The sequence below is a fragment of the Balaenoptera acutorostrata genome, chromosome 5, assembly GCF_949987535.1.
Source record: "Balaenoptera acutorostrata chromosome 5, mBalAcu1.1, whole genome shotgun sequence".
In the NCBI taxonomy this organism is placed as follows: Eukaryota; Metazoa; Chordata; class Mammalia; order Artiodactyla; family Balaenopteridae; genus Balaenoptera; species Balaenoptera acutorostrata.
The window spans coordinates 130,289,400-130,308,769 of NC_080068.1; the positions used below are offsets into that span (position 1 = coordinate 130,289,400).

The 19,370-nt window shown below is 39.5% G+C and overlaps 1 long non-coding RNA gene across 6 annotated transcripts in view; it reads left to right on the forward strand.

The window, feature by feature from the left end:
• The window catches only part of LOC103008398 (uncharacterized), a 58,910-nt gene that overhangs the window by 27,513 nt on the left and 12,027 nt on the right, over positions 1 to 19,370 (forward strand). For 3 of the 6 annotated variants that reach the window (XR_009008415.1, XR_009008418.1, XR_009008416.1), the window contains 2 exons: positions 13,021 to 13,239; positions 16,214 to 18,618. This is a non-coding gene — a long non-coding RNA (uncharacterized LOC103008398). Of the gene's footprint in view, positions 1 to 13,020; positions 13,240 to 16,213; positions 18,619 to 19,370 lie in introns of those variants that run through there. The other 3 variants (XR_009008417.1, XR_450173.2, XR_450174.3) reach the window with 2 other exon arrangements.

A 19,370-nucleotide genomic window follows, 5' to 3' on the forward strand; every position in this document is an offset into this window, starting at 1 on the left:
TTTAAATAAGACAATATTAAGAGAAATAGAAGATCCTAAAGTTTCAAGTACTATAAATAGTAATTTATACTTTTGTAAAAAGCTTATATCTTAAAGGAAATTGGTTATGAAACTTTTATGCATGAAAATAATTTTGACTTTAATGTTTTATAGGGTTTTTAAAATAGTTTTTATTTTGAAATAATTTCAAACTACAGAAAAGTCACAAGAATGATGCCAAGGACTCCCCTGACCCTATATCCTTTACTTGTAGTCACGGATTTTTAACATTTTGCTACATTTGTTTTATTACTGGCTTTCTCTCTTTCTGTATATATGTATATATATTTTTCTGATCATTTGAGGGTAGGTGGCATACATCATCCCCATTTACTCCCTTAATCTTCAGTGCATTTTTGCTAAAAACACGGATGTTCTCTTACGTTCCTACAGTAGAGTTATTAAATTCAGGAAATTTAACATGGATATAATACTTTAAACAATGTACAGTATGTAGTTCAGTTGTCCATTGTCCCAGCATTGTCCTTTTCTAGCATTTCCCCCCTCCAGTTCAGGATCCAGTCCAAGATCATGTATTGTGTTTAGTCATGTTGTCTCTTTAGTTTCCTTTAACCTGGAAGAATTCCTCACCTTTCTTTGTCTTTTATGACATTGACATATTTGAAGAACATGGGCCAGTTATTTTATATTATATTCCTCAGTTTGGATTTGTATGATGTTTCTTCAAGATTAGATTCAGATTTCTTCATGAGGAAATTAGATGTCTGGCTAGAAAACTACAAAAGATATGTTGTGTGTTCTCGACGTATGGCATCTGGAGTCACGTGATGTCTATCTGCTCCTCTTTGGGCATGTTAATATTGATCATTTGATTAAAGTGTTTTGTGATTTCTCCACAGTATAGTTGTGATTTTCCCCCTTACAGCTGATAAGCATTCTGAGGGGAGATTTGTTAAGAGCACATAAATATGCTTCTTGTCCTACTCTTCCCTCTAGACTTAGCATCTATCTTGGTTCCGTTATAAAGCCACATTTCCCAAGACTCACATATACCGTAGGTAAAGAGGAAAGCTTGGGTGATTTTTCTGAGGTTGTATATTTGCCTATAATACTCCCATTCAAACCTGTCTAGTTTGTACCACAATTTAAGCCTATCTCAAAATGCTATCTACTTCCCTATTTGTAACTAGATTTAATGTCTTCCTCTTTGACCTCCAGGAGCACTTTGTACTTTTCTTGGGGGACATATTAACTTCTACTTTGTGCTTATAACTCATGGTGTACTTCCTTTATCCCAGTTACCAGACAGCAAGTGCCTTGAGGGCATGGACTGTGTCCTAATCATTTCTGCAAACTTTGCTGGGCTCAGAAGAGGCAATCAATGGGAGACATGTGACCAGTGTTTATTCATGAAATGTGTATTTACTCCTACTACTCACTGCTTCTGATGTGCTAGTTGAATACCCAATTGCATATTTCAAAACTCAATTTCATCTGTTTAACATCTCTACACCTCCTGTTTAACATGTTGCTATTTTGCCCCTGAAGGTAGAATGGAAACCCTTCAGTGTCAGTCATTTCTGTATTCTTAGCTCAGGTGTTAAGAAAAGTGTTGTTGAGTGAATGAGTTGCTTCCGTACTGTGAGGATTTGTGTTTCATGTTTCCATCTAAATCTCTTACTAGGGCACTGGGCCAGCTTCTCATGGCTTTGACAAGAAGGTATGATGAGGTCTGCTCTTCCTCTAGGGTATTCTTCTAACACTCGTTAAGAATAACTCTGTGAGAGAGTGGCATGGACATATATACACTACCAAATGTAAAATAGATAGCTAGTGGGAAGCAGCCACATAGCACAGGGAGATCAGCTCCGTGCTTTGTGACTACCTAGAGGGGTGGGATAGGGAGGGTGGGAGGGAGACGCAAGAGGGAGGAGATATGGGGATATATATAAATATATATATGTATAGCTGATTCACTTTGTTATAAAGCAGAAACTAACACACCGTTGTAAAGCAATTATACTCCAATAAAGATGTTAAAAAAAAAAAAAACTCCATATGCGTATAGGTAGGAGAGCAGATCCCTACCTCAGGACTCCTCTGTGTATAGGCTTTAGAAACTGAAAGTATAACCTGCCAAAATCACAGGAGTTAGGAGCCAAGGTTATTAATTTGTTCAGATAGTATTAATTTGTTCTGCCAAGACGTGTAAGAACAAGCATTAATTTAGTTAGTAAGTTTAATGAATGATTAGAAGAACCAAAATTTAAAGTAGGTCAATCAAATCTTATGGTACTGATGCTGAGCAGGGCCCTGTGGGGTTCCCAGGCACGGAAGCTTTTTTAATCTCCCATTTCTTGTAGGCAAGACTCCAGCCTCCATGACCTTCCCTGAGTTCCAAAGGGCAGATTCAAGAACAGTTGCTAATCAAGGGAGGAGCAGCCAGGAAACCACCTGAGGCGAGATTAAAGGGACCAGAGAAGCTCCACCCGAGACCCTGCACACACTGTAATCTTGTCAGCAGCCCCACCATTTCGAAACTCTGCAGAAGAAAGAGGAATGCCAGACTGTTACTGCCTTGATCCTTATTGCATACCCCTGACCACTATAAGACCTCTCCCTATTTCCCAGGGAGTGGGCACAGTTCTTGAGGCGCTAGCCTGCTGTGTTCCCCTCTTTGCCTGGCAAAGATTAAAGCCACCCTTTCTTTCTCCTCCAAAACTCTGTCTCCGTATCTCATTTTGGCATCGGGGTACAGGGAGCCAATATTTTGGCAGCACTACAACTAACTTGCAATTATACTGGGAAAAGTTGTCCAGACAGATGACACTAGACTGCTTGTTACTTTATATAGAAAATGTATAAAATACGTAAAATCCATCTTTTCTAAAGTGTATTTTTTTATGTTAAGTTTTTGAAATGGATGAAGCCATATCTTTCTTCATAGTGGGGCTTTCCTTTAGAATATGAACTGGTCTATTATTTTAAAGATAATTTAACATTGTTTAATAGTTTTAGATTTCCAGAAGAGTTGCACAGATAGTACAGAAACTCCCATATACACTTCGCCCAGTATTGATGCTGAAAGCTCAACTTCTCTGTACACCGGTGCTGCATCAAATCTCGGAGATGGAGTTTTGGGTGAAGTAGAAAATGATAACTTTTTTACTTTGCCAGGCAAATGGGGACACAGCAGCCTTCTGCCTCGAAAAACTATGTGTCCCCACTTGGAGAAGATAGTGAGAAGTTTTATAGTAATTGTTCAAAGAGGGCATGATCAGCTCATGGACATTCTTCTGATGGGTTGGTGGTGAGGTAAGTAGGAGTCAACAGCATCAACCTTCAGGTCCAACTGGTCGGGGGTCTACATGCTTGTGTGCAGCATACCATCGATAATCGATAATCGTTAACTTCTCCCAACTGGAGGGGGTTTCAGTATCTGCGAAATTGCTCAAAGATATTGTTGTGTGTATCCGTTGATGGGGAAACAGGACCTTGCCCCAAGGCTGTTCTTGACTGATTCTTTCTCCCTAGTCTCGCATCGCCTCCCTTCCCTAATTAACAACTGCTTGGATCTGCCCATTGGAATTCAGGGAAAGTCATGGGGGCTGAATGAAGGCTGTTTCCTGTAATCAAAGAAACGGGGGACACAGAAAGGCTTTGTGCCCAGGAGCCCCACAGGGCCCTGCTTGGTATCAGTATCCTCTACTGTTAACATCTCATTTCACTGTGTACATTTGTTACAAGTTAGAAATAAACATTGGTACATTATTATTAGCTAAGCTTAATACTTCATTCAAATTTCACCAATTTTTTTCTCTAATGTCCTCTTCTTTGTTCTGGGATCCCACCTAGGATATCACATTATGTTTAGTTAATGTGTCTCCCTAGCCTCCTCTGGTCTGTGACAGTTTTTCTCAGACTTTTCTTGTCTTTGATGGCCTTGACAGTTTTAGAAGTGCTAGTCAGGTTTTTTTGTAGAATGTCCCTCTATTTGGATTTCTTCAATATTTTTCTCATGGTTAGACAAAGGTTTTGGGGAAGAAGACCACGGAGGTGTAGTGCCGTTCTTATTACATCATATCAGGGTTACATACTATCAGCATGACTCATCATGTTGTTGTTAATGTTGCCAAGGTGGTCAGGTTTCTCTACTGCAAAGTTACTTTTTCCTCCTTTTCCATACTCTACTTTTTGGAAGCCAGTCACTATGGCCAACCTACTCTCAAGGGAGTAATGAGGTGGAAAATTAAGTTTCACCTCTTGGAGGGGGGAGTATCATCATGAATTCTTCTGTAAAGGAGATGTGTCTCTTCTTTTTTTCTTCTTTTTTTCTTTTGGCTGCACCGCCCAGCATGTGGGATCTTAGTTCCCCAACCAGGGATCGAACCCACACCCCCTGTCTCTTCTTATTTATTCATTCAGTCATTTATTTATATCAGTATGAACCCATTAATATTTATTTTATACTTTGGGTTATAATAAAATACTTTGTTATTTATTTTGTTGCTTAAACTGTTCCAAATTTGGCCATTGGGAACTCTTTCAGTTGATTCCTGTGTCTCTTTGATATGTGCCCATCATTTTTGTTTTTTGAGCACTTCCTTGCTTTCTAGTACTACAAGACGCTCCAGGCTATCTTGTATATTGTCTGCTCCAGCCTTAGAATCAGCCATTTCTCCAAGGAGCCATGGTTCATTTTGTAGGAGAATGGTATTAGAAATCAAGATCTGGTCCATTTTTTGATAATATAATAGTGAATTTTGGAAAGGAAAGAAATGTGAAGAGGTAGAGAGCATAGGCTTTGATAACAACTTTGAATGATTTTGAATCATAACTCTGCCATGAATAGGTTGATCAACCACCCCAGTTTGCCTGAAACTGAGAGGTTTCCAGGGATGTGGGACTTCCAGTGAGAAAACAAAGATGAGTTGGCCACCCTAGTCATGGAATTGGTTATGTCTACTGGTTGCAAGGGACAAAAACCCAAGTAAAGCTACCTCAGTTAAAAAAGGGAATTTAATGACTCATTTAACTGGGAAATCTAAGGATGAATGGATTTCAGGAAGAGCTGAATCTAGGGATCAAATTATGTAATTAGGGCTCCCTCTGACTTCATGTTTCAGCTTCACTTCTCTCTGTGTGTTGGTTCTTTCTTAGACTTTCTGCATGTGGTGGGAAAAGTGTGAGCTTTCTTTAATGGAGAAGAACAGCTGTCCTCATCCCCTAAGACAGGGATCAAAACTGAAATGCCTAGAGGGGTGAGGCATCTAGTGTAAATGAGTGGAGCAGGCTGGGTGGAGAACAATAGGGAGAAGCTCTGGTTATAGAAACTGTGCAGGAATGTAAGTTCACTATTGCCAGATACTTCAGTTTTTCAAAAGAAGCCAGAAATGAGAAAACCTGATTTTTAAATGTTGACAACTAATTCAATTAAATAACAACAACAACAGCACTATTTATATCAAGAAAATATACTTGTGGGGCAAATACTTGTAGGCTACCAGTTTATAACCTCTGCCTTCAGGAGTTCAGGGCCGCTTCCTGGCTGCCTGAGGACACACTTTGGCATATACCTATGGAAGGTTCATGTTCTCAGGATACATTTACTACTTTTGAAAATAGACCCCATTTAACTTAATGGTCACTAAATTCATCAAACACTTGCCATGTGCCAGACATTGTGCTAAGCAATTTACACATCTCTTTTAATCCTTAAAATCCTTAATCCTTAAAATAACCTATGAAATAGTTACTATTATTTTTATTATTATTATTTGGCTGTGCCGCACAGCTTGTGGGATCTTAGCTCCCTGACCAGGGATGGAACCTGTGCCCTCAGCAGTGAAAGCATGGAGTCCTAACCACTGGACCACCGGGGAATTCCCCAATAGTTACTATTATTACCACCATAGCCTTCCTACAGATGATGAAACTGGGAACAGAGAGGTTGTGTATTTTCCTTGATGTTCACAGATGGAGGTGCCAAGGCAGGATTTAGATCCCTGCTAGATGTGACCCTAGTGCTCAGATTCTTTGCTGCTTTGCTGTATTGTTTCAGATGGCTGCAGAGAAGAGGCATCTTATCCCTCACGGGCAGAGAAGGTCTGGGATGGAAAGAACCTTGGAGATTACCCAGTGTGTTAACCTCCTTATTTTATAGATGGGGAAATTGAGGCCAAAAACAAGTAGTGACTTTGGCAAGGTCTCATAGCCTATCAGTGGCTGAGCTGGGATAAGTCTAAAGCCCTTCTGATGCATCATGTAGCTTCTGGGATTGGCTAACCGCAAGGACTAAGTCCATGGTGGGTTTTACAAAGCATTCTGAAGCCTTGAATTATCCCTGCCATTGCTGTTTCTGAATTGCCACATTCTTCATCTCTCCATACATTAGGCTCTTCAGAGGGGGGAATATTTTCTTGTCTTTTTAACCAGGAAAGAAGATTAAAACAATTATTTTTCTCTAAGTTGATAATTTAATCTATAAACTCAGCCATCACTATAATTTGAGTGCAAGGCCAGAGTGAGATGGGGAAGAAATCTCACAGCTATGATAAATATCTGTCTTTTAAGGCCTTTCTGTCAATTCCTAAGAGATATGTCACCAAGAAGCCATGAAAGCTACATTTTGTCTACACAGAAATGATCATAATATTCAGTTTCAAAAATACTAAATTCCAATGTGTGATTTCTTAAAGACATATACATGTGAATTTAATAGATATTTAAAGACAGCCATTTCTTTTTTTTTAAATTGGAGTATAGTTGATTTACAATGTTGTGTTAGTTTCAGGTGTAAAGCACAGTGATTCAGATGTATGTATATATATATATATATATATATATATATATATATATATATATATATATATTCTTTTCCCTTATAGCTTATTACAAAATATTGAATATAGTTCCCTGTGCTGTACAGAAGGTCCTTGTTGGTTATCCGTTTTCTATATTGGAGTGTATCATACATGTTAATCCCAAACTCCCTCCCCCGCCCCCTTTCCCCGTTGGTCACCATAAGTTTTCCATGTCTGTGGGTCTATTTCTGTCTTGTATATAAGTTTGTTTGTATCTTTTGTTTTTTAGATTCCACATATAAGTGATATCATATGATATTTGTCTTTCTCTGTCTGACTTACTTCACTTAGTATGATAATCACCAGGTCCATCCATGTTGCTGCATATGGCATTATTTCATTCTTTTTTATGGCTAAGCTAGAATTTTGCTAGTTTTTTGGGGGATACAAAAATAAGGCATGATCCCTGTCTTCAAGGAGCTTATTACATAGTAGAAAAGGAAGATATATAAGCCCTTAATTACAATAGAATAAAGTAAGAGTCACAAAAATAAAACCATTGAGGAAGTACTGGAAAAAGAACCATCAAATCCAACTCAAAAGATCAGGGAAGACTTCCCAAAAGATCTGAGCTGCATTTTGAAGGCTGGTCAGATTTCAGCAGCTATAGTCGGGGATGAAAGCCCTATAGGCAAAAGGAAGCACAAGAGTAAAGACATAAAGGTGAGAAACATAGGGTGCATTAAGAAAATATTTAGTAACAAGTTTGGTCATATGTGCAAGGCTCTGCTTGCCAGGCTAATGAGTCTGCTCCACTTCGTAAGCATGAGGGATCTATTATAGACTTTTGAACAGGGAAATGGGATGATCAGGGATTTTTATAGGAAAGTGCACTTTGTGGGATTGAAGTGGGAAGAATGAAGGTGAATAGACTACTAAAGAAGCTATTGTGGAGCTTTCAACAAGAGCCAGTACCGGTCTCGTGAGAGGCTTGGCAGTGGGAATAGAAAGAACATTGAAGGACATTGTGGAAATAGTTTTTGGACTTGGTAGTAGGATGTGGGAAGTGGGTAAAAGAATGAAAGATGATTTCTGTGGTTTGAAGCCTCAATAACTGGGAGATTGGTAGCATTATTATAGAAATAGGGAAGGGAGGGAGAGGAACTGGTTTGGAATAGAAGATGGGGTAATTTCAAATTGTTGAGATTGACGGGCCATCTGGCTATCAAGGGAGATATGTACATTTGCATCTGGAGTTCTGGTGTGAGTATAGTTTACAGATTTAGGTCTGGGAGTCATTTACATGGGAAATAGAGAACACGTTAGCTGTTTATATTATACTATATGCCTGTTATTTTCTTTTTAAATTTTTCTTTTTTTTTTTAATTGAAGTTACTCAATTTACAACATTCTGTTAGTTTCAGGTATACAGCAAAGTGATTCAGTTATATATATATATTTTTTTTCCCAGATTATTTTCCATTACAGGTTATTACAAGATATTGAATATTGCTCCTTGTGTTATACAGTAAATCTTCTTTCTTATTATTTTGTGTATAGTAGTTTGTATCTGTTAATCCCATACTCCTAATTTATCCTTCCCCATGCCCCTTTGGTAACCATAAAGTTGTTTTCTATGTCTGTAAGTCTGTTTCTATTTTGTATATGATTCATTTGTATTATTTTTTAGATTCCACATATAAGTGATATCATATAATATTTATCTTTCTCTGTATGACTTACTTCACTTAGTATGATATTCTCTAGGTCTATCCTTGTTGCTGCAGATGGCAATATTTCATTCTTTTTTATGGCTGAATAATATTCCATTGCATATACATACCACATCTTCTTAAACCAGTCATCTGTTGATGGGCATTTGGGTTGCTTCCGTGTCTTGGCTATTGTAAATAGTGCTGCTGTGAACATTGGAGTGCAAGTAACTTTTCAAATTAGAGTTTTCATCTTTTCCAGATATATGACCAGGAGTGGGATTGCTGGATCATATGGTAGCTCTGTCCTTAGTTTTTTAAGGAACCTCCATATTGTTTTCCATAATGGCTGCACCAATTTACATTCCCACAAACAGTGTAGGAGGGTTCCCTTTTCTCCACACCCTCTCCAGCATTTATTACTTATGGCAGTTAGGTTTTGAGCCACTTTTGGGTACACAGAGAACTGTAATCTAGCCAGCATTCCAATTAGGTGTGTGGGCTTCTCATTGTGCAGGCTTCTCTTTGTTTTGGAGCATGGACTCTAGGTGCATGGGCTTAGGTAGTTGTGGCGCACGGGCTCAGTAGTTGTGACTCTCGGGCTCTAGAGCACAGGCTCAGTAGTTGTGGCGCATGGGCTTAGTTGCTCTGCAGCATGTGGGATCTTCCCAGATCAGGGATAGAACCCGTGTCCCCTGCATTGGCAGGTGGATTCTTAACCACTGTGCCACCAGGGAAGCCCCTCATTGTGGTTTTGATTTACATTTCTCTAATAATTAGCAGTGTTGAACATATTTTCACGTGCCTGTTGGCCATCTGTATGTCTTCTTTGGAGAAATGTCTATTTAGGTCTTCTGCCCATTTTTTGATTGGGTTGTTTGTTTTTTGGATATTGAGTTATATGAGCTGTTTGTATATTTTGGAAATTAAGCCATTGCTGGTTGGAAATATTTTCTCCCCTTCTGTAGGCTGTCCTTTCATTTTGCTGATGGTTTCCTTTGCTGTGCAAAAGCTTTTAAGATTGATTAGGTCTCTTTTGTTTATTTTTGCTTTCTTTTTTTTTTTTTTTTTGCCTTGGGAGAAGAAAATATTGCCGCGATTTATGCCTGAAAATGTTTTACCTGTGTTCTCTCTAGGAGTTTTATGGTGTCATGTCCTATATTTATGTCTTTAAACCATTTAGAGTTTATCTTTGTATATGGTATGAGGGAGTGTTCTAATTTCATTTGATTTACATGAGGCTGTCCTTCACAACACCACTTGCTGAAGAGACTGTCTTTTCTCCATTGTATATTCCTGCCTCCTTTGTTGTAGGTTAATTGAGTGTAGGTGTATGGGTTTATTTCTGGGCTCTCTATTCTGTTCCATTGATCTATATGTCTGTTTTTGTGCCAATACCACACTGTTTTGATTACTGTAGCTTTGTAGTATTGTCTGAAGTCTGGTTGGGTTATGCTTCCAGCTTTGTTCTTTTTCCTCAAGATTACTTTGGCAATTCTGGGTCTTTTCTGTTTCCATATAAATTTTCAGATTATTTGTTCTAGTTCTGTGAAAAATGTCATGAATATTTTCACAGGGATTGCATTAAATCTGTAGATTGCTTTGGGTAGTATGGCCATTTTAACAATATTAATTCTTCTAATTCAAGAGCATGGGACATCTTTTCATGTCTTTGAATCATCTTCAGTTTCCTTTATCAATATTTTATAGTTTTCAGTGTATAGGTCTTTCACCTCCTTGGTTAGGTTTATTCCTAGGTTTTTGGGTTTTTTTTAATGTGATTTGAAGCAGAATTTTTTTTACTTCCTCTTTCTGATGTTTCATTGTTAGTGTAAATAAATGCAACAGAATTCTGTATGTTAATCTTGTATCCTTATGCCTGTTATTTTCTAGCCCCTAGATAAGTTTTTTTTTATATATTGTAACATTCAGTTCACATAACAACACCATGAAACTGAGATCCAGAGAGATTGATTGGTTTGCTCATGTTCTCACATTTCATTCATCTCATCACTATTGAAGACCTACTATGTGCCAGAACCTGTTCTAGAAAGAGGCAAAACTTGATGTCTTACTGCATGAGGAAATGAAGGATAGATTAGATCCATATATGAATAAATAGGGTGAAAATAACATGAAGATACATCTAGAGAAACACCAAGCTTTGCAGAGTTAGGGGAAGAGGAGAAGGGCCCAGAAGAAGACATATAAGGTGTAGGTAGAAGGAGGAAGGGAAGCAGGATAACATCATGTCTCAGAAGAGGAGAGAGAGCTAGAACTAGAAGGAAGAGATATTTACCCAGCCAACAATGTCAAATGCTGTAGAATGAGCAAGGATATGAAAAATGAGCAAAAGTCTCTCAATTTGGTGATGAGTTGGTTAGATGAACTCCAGAAAAATGTGAAGAAAGTAGCACCAGCATAACAATGTGTATTGAAGCCAGATTTTATAGAATTAAGGAGTAAGTAGGTGAAGAAATGGAAGCAATAGACAGAGATAGTTTGGTAAACAAGGGGAAAGAAAGATAGTGATTGACAGAGTGGGAAGGGTAGGAGACCAAAGGGCAGAGATTCTAGGGAGGTAGTGAATTATCTGACTGTTGGACAAGGCTGGATAGGAAAGCAAATCAAGCTGAACTGAAATAGATTATGGGATTTGGGGCCATTATGAAGATCAAAGGGCAGCGGGATGAAAGAACAGGAAAGTTGGGGAGATGGCAGGTGATGGTCTTAAAGGGTGAATTAAATTTCAGTTTAAGAGCTTAGAAATGGGGTAGTATGAATGATTAAGAAAGCTAAGGTTTGGGACTTCCCTGCTGGTACAGTGGTTAAGAATTCTCCTGCCAAAGCAGGGGACATGGGTTCAATCCCTGGTCCGGGAAGATCCCACATGCCGTGGAGAAACTAAGCTCGTGCACCACAACTACTGAGCCTGCGCTCTAGAGCCTGCGAGCCACAACTATTGAAGCCCACATGCCCTAGAGTCCACGTGCTGCAACTACTGAGCCCACACACCGCAACTACTGAAGCCCACACGCTTTAGGGCCTGCGTGCCGCAACTACTGAGCCTGCATGCTGCAACTACTGAAGCCCATGTGCCTAGAGCCCGTGCTCCACAACTAGAGAAGCCACCGCAATGAGAAGCCCGCGCACCACAACGAAGAGTAGCCTCCACTTGCCACAACTAGAGAAAGCCCACGCAGAGCAGTGCAGACCCAATGCAGCCAAAAATAAATAAATAATTAATTTAAAAAATAAAAGAAAGCTAAGATTTGACTATATTGAAAGGAGGCTGAGATGGAGTGAAGACAGAATTTTCTGGGATTATGGAGGAGGGAGGCCAGTGTCCTGACAGGGTCATCAATAGGTATGGATCTTCCCGAGTGCAGAGGAAGAGCCAAGGATGTTGATGGAGGACTGGGTATGAAAGAAGACATGGATCCTGATTGTAAAGCAATTGGGGAGGATCCTTTAGGTCTACAGTCAACCATGAAGAGGGATGGCAGATAGTGGGGAAATCAGACGACCTTCACCTGAGGTTAGGAGAGATTATTAAATAAAGATTTTGGAAAACAGGACAGTCAGTGTGAGAGGTGTGTGAAGAAAGCATAAAGAATGCTTATTCACTTTGGAAGGGAGATCTATAGAAGACACATTAAAGAAGTAGATTAAGTGAAATAAGGTGGTTGATAGCTAGAGTACAGTTGGATGGGGATGAAAATGCTGGCGGCTGCTAGAAAGGAGAGGAAAAGGGATGACAGAAACATTTGAGAGGAGGCTGGAGGGGATGGAGGGTTCTGAAAAAGCCTAATTGGAATGCTGGCTAGATTACAGTTCTCTGTGTACCCAAAAGTGGTTCGAAACCTAACTGCCATATAGCTCAAGTGTGTCATACTATATAAATATTTTGGAATACAGAACGGAGCTGTTGTACAACAATGCCTGGAATGCTTACTTTGGATTGACTAATCAAGGAACAATCAACCTGAAAAGGTCAGGAGAGTTCTCTCTCTCTCTCTTTTTAATGGAACAAACGGCACCATACATCAGCATTGTTTTAAAACTTGTGGTAGCTACATAAATAATTCTGTGCTTGGGAGGAATAATTCTCACACTTTTTGGGGGGTAATTTTACTTTCTTTGAAATACTGTAGAATTTTAAACAAGCTCCCATTTTTTTAAAAAAAATTTTTTTCGCTGCACCGTGTGCTTGAGGGATCTTAGTTCCCCAACCAGGGATTGAACTCAGGACCCCGGCAGTGAAAGCACCGAGTCCTAACCACTGGACCACCAGGGAATTCTCGTGTTCCCATTTTCTTTGGATAACTGCCATGCCAGCTTTCTTTGGATAACTGCCATGCCAGCTTTTCTTTGGATAACACATGCCAGTGTGTGTGTGTGTGTGCGCGCGCGTGCTAGGTGTTTAATAAGAAAGCAACTTAGATTTGTGGGAAGAAAGAAGTCCACCCAGCTTTAAAAATAACCCCTTTTCTTCTGAATTTCAGGACCCACACTGTGGTTATAAGTGAACAGGGTGTGTTCACGGAGTTGATACAAACAACACGGGATCTGGCATCGGACATCCTTCACACAAAACCTGCCTTACCATATATTAATGGAGTGACTTGGCGAAGCTACTTAACTTCCTTCAGCTTCAGTTTCTTCATTTGTAAAATAGGAATGAAAACATCTTCCCCAGAGATTGCACATGAAGATGAAGTGAGGTAAGTTTGAAATCATCAACCTTAAGGGTTGGGTGCTAGGAGCTTACAGTTATGATGTTTCTCCTCACTGGGGAATTCAGATGTACATCAAGGTGTGAGAACTTATGGTCCAGGATATGTCTACTTTCTCTTCTGAGTCTCTGGAATGTCCTATAGGTTCTATAACCAAGAATAAAACCACAGTGCTTATTTAAAGGGAGAATAGGGGAAGTCTTTTGGGCCACTGAGGGGATCAAATCACTACAGGAATTTTAAGTGGCCTTAGGTGTGGCCCTTGAAACTGCTCCTGATTCCCTTCTTGAGCTGCCATAAGCCACTGACTGATCCTTCTTGAGAGACAATGACAGTGTCTCATCATAATAGTGAGATTAACCCTGATTTAAGAATCTTGTTTCCCTGGCAAGATCAGGGTTCATGTTCTATTTACAGCAGATCTTTGGACTAAAGCTCCCTGGCTTTGCCTCTGAACTGATTCTTTTACCCCAGGGTTTTTAAGAACAGTTCTGATTCGGAGGTTAGGAAGACAGTACCAGAGTGGCCTTCTAACTCTTCCTTTAGGCCTTTCCTACTTCAAATCTACATTAGTCTGGAAGTTGTACTAATTTCTTGGATGTAGAAGTTGAGGAATTTGGAAATTAGCTTTCATTTTGCTAATTAGATTTCTGAATAAGATTATCCTTTTCACAAGATTGTAAGACTGGATTAGTCCAAAGAATACCTAGACATTTTTTAAGCCCTCAAAGGGTTACCCAAATCTTAACTTATCTCTTCTCCTCCCACCTCGCCTCTCCCCTCCTCTCCCTTCCTTTCCTCTTCTCTTCTCTTTTCAGTTCTCTTCCTTTCCTTTCTCTTTCCTTCTCTTTTCTCGTTCATCTATTAGCTCTCATCCATCTGTTTATCCACCTGTTAGTCTGCCTATCCTTCCTATCTATCTATCTATCTATCTATCTATCTATCATCTATCTGTCATGTGTCTTTGTCTACCTATATTTTGTTTTGTTTTGATGGGAATGGGAACAAAGGTGATAAGGGAACAGTAGTTATCTGAAGTTTCAAATATCATTGGAGAGTTTTTGAAATGTTGCATGAAGACAGTTAAATTATACCTATCTTGTATCATTTGTTAAAATAATGGTTAGGGAAGAAGAGAACTTTTCTGGAGTCCAAAGAGACAAAATTTGGGGTAATGGGACAAAATGGAGCAAAGGAAACTTGTTGGTTAAAGGCTAGAATTCCTGGTGACAAGAAAACAGTTATAATCTCCTGTACCTCTTCAGAAGAAGAGAAACTAGTGGCTCTAGCTCCTCATCTGACCTAATTTCCCAATTGCCATAAAACTTTCTGCCCTGAGATAGACTATGACCCTTCTGTTTGCACCTCCCATCTGGGGAAGCAACAAACAGCCCACTGGTGCTCGGGTTGTGACAGCAGTGCAATGAAGGGAGATACCAGGGTTTGGAGGTCTCAACAGCAACTAGTACTCCCAGTGAAATAGCTCCTTCCCCAGCCAGCTCTGCTCATTTTACAGCCTACTGACTAAAATGACCTGTTCCCCAAGGAGACCCTCTTCAATTCCCCAGCCCCAAACACCCCTGATGAGATAGTAAACAATGACCCCACACCTCCCAGGTAAATACTCTGGATGACTCTGGTTACTCACCTTCCTCCAGCTTGTTGGGACTACTCCCAACACACCCCATATTCCAGTTACCAGCAACCTCCCAGGTCATCACCACATGTTACATATCTTGACACTGCTTTCTACCTCCCTAATCTGGCTCCATTTCCTATGCTTCCCCATAATTTTCAAATTTCTCCACTGTACTTTCTGGGATTTCTGGTTTGCCATCAGCAAACTCTCCTGTGTTCCAGACTCTTCTCTGAACATTTGCTTCGCCTTCTTCTTCTAACTGAAACCTGGCTGTCCCTCTCAAATGGAAGATGTCTTTTCTTTCACCTCTTATTTGTCTCAGGACTTGTAGGTAGAATAGTTGTCTTCTGCTTTCCTATTCATCCTGCCAAACCATCTCTCCTTCTTTGGACTTTGAAAACCCCAAGTCCATTGAGCTCATGTCTTCAGACTTTACCACCTAATATCTCTCCTAAATCATCTTCCAGAATCTCTTTGCCATGTCCCATCATTCTTTGGTGATTTTATCATGCAGTTAACTGTCTTTGTTTATTCCTACAATCAACTTAACTATGTAGGTGATCCACTCAGCACCTTGGTCTCTTAATTTTTTGAACTTCTCAACTCCAGTAATCTCCTCCACCCCACTGCAGCTGGTCATTGCCATTTTCACACCATGGATATTATTGGTAGTCATTACCAATAGCCTCTCCTCCTTCAAAATCTCTGGACAGAAAATTTTGTCCCACTGTCTGATCACCACCTTTGGAGCATCAGTCTCACTCCTACTAGTTCCCTTGGAACTATTCTTTGACACCATAGGGACATTCAATCCACTGACCCTATGCTTTTTATTTCTAAAATTTTTCTTCTCTTTCATATTATCATTTACCTTCTTGTTCAGCTAGTTTTTGTGATCTGGCATTTTAGTCACAACTTTGCAGAAAAGCTGAACTTCATTGTCCCTTTCTCTCTCCATAGCATTCATTTGAAAAAACCCAACCTTGTGAAACCCAATTATCCTATGCTGTGACTACATCTGAGCAAGTGATGTTTGTAGAGAAAGTTTATACAACCACGCTGACTGGGCTTGTCTAAAGTTATCCACCCTAAATCCCAAATAGTATCCAATGCTGCCAGACAAGCTATTATATTGTAGTTTCCTGTAACGTTCACTCTACTACACTCTAGGACAACCTATCTTCTCAAACCTCTATACTTTCATCCCATTTATAATCTTAACCAGTTAAATGCAGCTAACTAAGTACTACCCCATCTTCCTGTCACTAAAACTTCCTATCAGTGTTAGGGGAAACACTGACTGAAACCACCCTCCCTGCCCAGGCAACATAGTAACCACTTGCATGAGTTACCTTACACAGGAGGTCCTGGTAAGGAATGTGGAACCAACAAGCTACTACCAACCAGAAGAATTCAGGAAAGGTCAAAAGGAGAGAGGAGAATCCAGTCCATATGTCCTGCCAACCTCCCAGAATCCTTCTCGCTGGACTCCATCTTGGCTGAGTGATGTGCGTGCCACCAGGAAGGGCCCTGAGTCAGAATGATTGACCAGAGACGACCCGGAAACTAACCCCATTCCCATAATACCCGAGACTGTGAGCCACGTGGCAGAGCAGTCCTCTGGGGTTCCCTAACCCTCCTGCTCTCCACTCGGGTGCCCCTTCCCAATAAAGTCTCTTGCTTTGTCAGCAAGTGTGTCTCAGACAGTTCATTTCTGAGTGTTAGACAAGAGCCCACTCTCGGTCCCTGGAAGGGGTCCCCTTCCTGCAACAAATGGCTACTCTGGTGAGGCCTCTTCTTTGCTATGACTGACATCCTGACCACTTGGGGTACTCAGAGACCAGCTTGCCTGCCGACGGATCAGACCCAGTGGCTGCAACTGGGACCTTTTTGTCCCTGGTCTCCTCCTGACGTGGACGACTGGCCAGAATGCCCCGACTGGGTAAGGAACAAGAGACTTTATTGACCTCTTTTCCCTTCCCTCTTTTCAACGCCTCCTATCTTACCCTTTTTATTTCTGTCCTGGTCCTGGACACAAGAGTCTGGTTGAAGGGCCTCAGCCTAATCCGAGGGTTGGAGTCTGATCACCTCTGGTAAGCAGAGAACTCGAATTCTCGTTCTGGTCCGGTATCTGGTATCTAGTTTCTGGTAGGGCCGAGTTCCCGTCCTTCCTTCCTGGAAGCCCAGGGAAAAGTCCCGTAATGCCTGGGCATCTGCAGGTGGCAGGAGATGTCTGTAAGGCCACCCCCTTTTTCCCCCACTCCCCTCATCTTTCAATCTGGCCTCCTTTCCTCCCTTTGAAATCTTTGAAGACCTAAGGTATTTCCGTTTACTCTGTTAGTACTTGGATCTGAAGTTCTGTGTCTCTGTAGGAGGTTTTCTGAGAGACTGCAATCTTGTATTTAAGGGAGTGTCTGATTAGGACAGCCAGTCCTGTGTGTGTTTTATACTTTGTATTCTGTGTTGTGATTTGTGATGGCCATTCTGCCTTGTGAAACGGGAAATTCTGGTTCTGTTAAGCTATGAGATCTCTGGTTGTGTTTGTCTATATGTCTGTGTGCATTATATATATTATATATGTCCGTCCTTTTGGATGGTATTATCAAAATTTGTCAATGAGCTCTACTTAATTGGCTTAGAGGAAGTTAAGTGCTTATATAAATTCTGGAAAATATAGAATATAACTGGCCAGAATTAATTTCAGGTTCATGTGAATTGGGAAATATTCAGTATTAAATTAATATCTGGTATTAAACATAGTTTAAGTTTGTTAATCTAATTAATATGGGCATGTCTTTAGAGTCATCAACATTAAGTATAACACCTTTATTGTACCTAGGTTTAATAGAAATTAGAGACATCAATTACTAAACAGAGAAACTACAGGTATTTAAGACTATTAGTGAATATGTTTGGTGCCACCCTGAGATGTTCTCTATAAGAAAACAAATGATTTTAGAAATCATCACTGGTATTTATGTTTACCAATCTACAGAGTGCTAATGTAAAAGACAGTTCATAATTGCTTACTTCTTAGTTTTCACTAGAAATTAAGATTTGAGGACTCATTTAAACATATAATTAGGGCTAATAAAAATAATAAAGGAAGCATTTCAGTATGCAGTAGGAAAGTAGGATATGTGTTTTCAGTGAAGAAGGTATGAGGAATGGAATTACATTTTAATAAGGGAAAAGTAAGTGAGTCTGTCATAGAGCTGGTTCTGGATGGAGAAGAAAATGGGGGATAGACTAATAAGGTTAAAGAAAGTGATGGAGGAGGGTTTGTGGATGTCAGGATTGACTAAGTTTAAAATAAATTTAATTGGGTAAATGAATTTTAGAAGTAAGCTGATGTAAAACTTGAATTTGGCTTTTCTCTCTGTTAAGAGACAAGTTTTCTTAAAATGTTGAGCTGCCTTTGATAACAGATTTTAAGTTTCTTTACCTTTTAAGTGATCTGTTCTGTATTTGTCTTTGAAATCTTCTGTCACTTTGGCTAAGTGAGTAACTATTGTTTCACAGTGACTATGATCCTATCTGACTGAGTGTTCTAAACCCTTTTTGATATTTTTTTGATAAAACTTCCCAAATCAAATTGTAATGAAGTTTCATTGACCTCTAGCTAACTTTGCAATGCTTCAAAGGGCTCCTGAAACATCCCAAAGAGAGATATTAAACTAATTAAGTTCATTTTATATGTTAAATTACATGAGAAGTATTGTCAAATGAATAACAAATATTCTTAGGTTATATTGTACGGTAAATGTTACTAATATAGATATTCTAGGAATTATATGGAGTTCCTAAAATTCTGTCATGTCCTGGTAAAATGTTGTCAGTCATAATTCTAGTTATTATCTGAAAGTGTTGTATGTCACAGCAGTAACCAAGTTACTTTGTCAATTGCATTGTAGTCAGATTTTAAACATGCCTTCTTAAGTCTTTTGTCATCATAGACAGTTATGGTTTTATTCTGATGCCTTTACAAAAGAAAAAAATGATTCCTCTTCAAGAAGATTTATAGAAAAGACTTTTGGATAAATACAAGTTTCGGACTTTCAGACCATAATGCTGAACTGGGTAAGAAATTGAAGAATTCTAATGAAAAACCTGATGGCTTCATAAAAACTTAACAAAAGGACTGAGTGAACTGCTGAATATGGTTATAATTTTTATAGTTTCTATCTGAAAATTTCCTGGTTTGAATCTGCGTTTTCCAGGTGTAAGAAAAACCTTCCCCTCAAACTAATTATGACATACAGTAATTTAGTAAATTATACATTTGTAAGCAGAATTGAAACATTTATCTTTTCTCTCTATCTGCTCTCTCCAGAGGTTGGCAACTCTTAGGTTCTCAACAGCTTTATCAGGTAAATCAGGAAGGCTACCTCACTAACAGGTACAGGAATCTCAAGGTATTTTGGGGACCTTGAAAAGGTAGGAATTCACCTAGATCTATTAGGCAAAATGTGTGATAAGC